This window comes from Protopterus annectens, chromosome 10.part0 (genome assembly GCF_019279795.1).
Source record: "Protopterus annectens isolate FY-2018-M chromosome 10.part0, PAN1.0, whole genome shotgun sequence".
In the NCBI taxonomy this organism is placed as follows: Eukaryota; Metazoa; Chordata; order Ceratodontiformes; family Protopteridae; genus Protopterus; species Protopterus annectens.
Genome location: NC_056744.1, coordinates 1272671858 through 1272675164, shown reverse-complemented (window position 1 = coordinate 1272675164; position 3307 = coordinate 1272671858).

The following is a 3307-nucleotide window of genomic DNA, read 5'->3' as shown; positions in this document are numbered from 1 at the left end:
TTAGTACGCCATGCAGATGAATGGCAAGCCGGAGACAACATGGTTACTGCGTACTGGTTGTTATGTGTGGAAGCGCTCTGTCAGAGATGTAACCAAGCATTTGTAGGCAATCTTATGCAAGTGAGGCCGAGGATAGTGAATCACAATATGTCATGCCATATGGGCCAAGCCTCTACAGTGTAGTGTAGGATAAGGGGACTATTAGAGTAGAAGATAGGTGACAACATGAGTGTGTATGTATAAAACACTGTAATCTTACTGGAGCAGTGTCACATGTTTGCTGTCAGTACTCATCAGTGTAAGAGGTGTGTTATGATCTATCCTGGGGAAAGTCAGGAGACTGATGGTGTATGCCATGGATACCACCGATGTTTCCTGCAAACCTGCCTACAGTGTGTCCGCGCCTGTGCGTGCCAGTAAGCCCGAGTAAGCATGTGTGTGCGCGTGTCAGCCCATGTGGGTGCATTGAAGAACGAGTAGGCTAGTGTACGAATGTTGAAGCCTGCGTAATGTCGTGTATGCCAGTGTACGCGTTTGTAAGCATGTATAAAGGTGTACTACACACATCACACACGTACTGCACACTCAGAAACACATGCTGCCAATACTACACACATCAGTGAAATGTCACATGGATGGAGAATACATCATCAGAATTAACAGTGCTGTAAACTATGCTACATTGATGGTCATAGCTGCAATGCATCATGCCGGCTGATATACACCTAGAAGGATATCACACTTTGTGTTAACAACATTCTAACATCATTACAGTGGTATAAAGCCACCGTGTGCATCAGCACCAGGTTAGTCTGATCCTGCATCAATGTTACACATCACAGGTGGTGGCACAGGTGACATCATATGCACAGGGTGTGGTGTTACATTTCCAGAGCTGTCATTGAGCCATCCAATCTACACGTAGGTATGTGTGTGTGTGTGTGTGTGTGTGTGTGTGTGTGTGTGTGTGTGTGTGTGTGTGTGTGTGTGTGTGTGTGAGGGACAACGGTTATTGCATGGCCCAATGGTGATGCAATGGGTGTGTGTATGTGATAGCCCTAGCTGTTTGTGGTAAGTGTGTGTGTCTGCATATACACAGGTACAGCATGTGTCAGCCATATACAGGAGGTTGTGGGACAGTCACAGACCGTACCTGCCAGGCTGTACAGATCACCATTACTGGCCATGGACACCCCTCCATGCATCCAACACTAACCCATTCCTGCACCTGTCAATGTATACACATACAGTCCTGGGATCTGTACCACAACCTGTGGATAAATGGGAGTCAGTAATGTTAACCTGAGTTGCATAGTATTGTCAGTTAATACATACATATATGAGCCATACTCACCCTCCAAAGTAATAACCACTGCTGACTGTTGCCGAGATGTGCACATGACCATTCAAAGGTGCTGTACTAACATTGTTTCTAATGCCCCTTGTAATACCCAGCAACACAATAACCGGTCACTACACCAGTATAACCCAGGATCACTACAGCACACAGTATGTGCACTATCACAGAGACATAGCAGATGTACATACATCCAAGGTGATCACGTACAGATAATGCAGCACATTCAAGAGTGATAATCTCAACATACATATCTATATACAATATATATATATATATATATATATATATATATATATATATAGATATAGATATATACACACACACACACACTTGGCAGGGTTGGGAGCAGAACACAGACGTGACCACTGTACCACACAACAGCATTACGCAGTTACAGAACGTGCTACCGTAATTAGTAGATCACAGCATTCACACAGGCATAAGTCTAGCCTGCAGACAGCAGCATCAAAGACAAAGATGCCGCATGGATGTTGTGGAGAGTGAATACTGTAAAGGCAATGTACTGTTGTCATGCAGCTGGAAACACACACACACACACACTTGGCAGGGCTGGGAGTCGAACATACACCTACCTACCCTATCACACTACAGCATGACGCATTTACAGAATGCGCTACCGAGATTACTGAACACAGCAGTCCCAGAGGCATACTTCTAGGCATGTGTTATCATCTGCAAAGGTGCCGGTAGGAAATATCTGTGGTGCGAGGCGTCTAAAAGCATGACTGAGTCCCCAGGCGGATGGGAGCATGCACGCACACACACACACACACACACACACACACACACACACACACACACACACACACACGGCAGGGCTGGGAGTCAAACATACACCTACCTACCCTATCACACATGACGCATTTACAGAACGCGCTACCGAGATTACTGAACACAGTACTCCCAGAGGCATACTTCTAGGCGTGTCATCATCCACAAAGACAGGGACACCGACAGGGGTTGTATAAAGAGTGATCAGTCTGAAAGCATACAGACATATTACTGTCCCACGGTAGACGTAGACAAACACACGGCAGTGGTGTGATCAGGGCAACTAAAGATTTACGGAGCACTACAACAACAATACATAGACACTGGATGCGCCACAGACAGTACACCCTTCAAGATAGTCGACCAGTGTGTACTTGGTAGGCATCCATCGTGACGTTGAAAATCGACATCTGTTGCCTGGAAGACCACCATTGCTATACAGGATTTCAACGGCCATGCCCATGCACAGAGGGACATCACTGACACAAGGTGTCACTGGCTATGGCCATACGCTTAGTAATACATGTCCGTTCGGACTGTACTGTGTGTTGATCTACACAATGGTGTACTGGGCATGCTCACACACTTAGAAGTTGCAAAGGGCCGCCATGCATGCAGACTGAGTCTAAACACGCAAGGGCTTGGTTTGGACTGTCCTGTGTGTCCATCTACACAACAGCGTACTGGGCATGCTCACACATGTAGCAGTTGCAAAGGGCCGTCTTGCATGCAGACGGAGTCTAAACACGCAAGGGCTCAGTTTGGACTGTCCTGTGTGTCCATCTACACAATAGCGTACTGGGCATGCTCACACACTTAGCAGTTGCAAAGGGCCGTCGTGCATGCAGACGGAGTCTAAACACACAAGGGCTCAGTGTGGACTGTCCTGTGTACCCATCTTTACAACAGAGTACAGGGCATGCTGACACACTTAGCAGTTGCAAAGGGCCATCTTGCATGCAGACGGAGTCTAAACACGGAAGGGCACAGTAAGGTATAACTGTCCCCATGTACAGGGCGGACACTCACATGCAGTGACCAGTACAGACTCAGGTGCCATCACAGCTGTCACAGGTGCAGATCACAGACATACACACCGCAGTCTACACTGTAGCCCTCAAGACATCACCATGTTGTTGGTGCAGCAATACACAG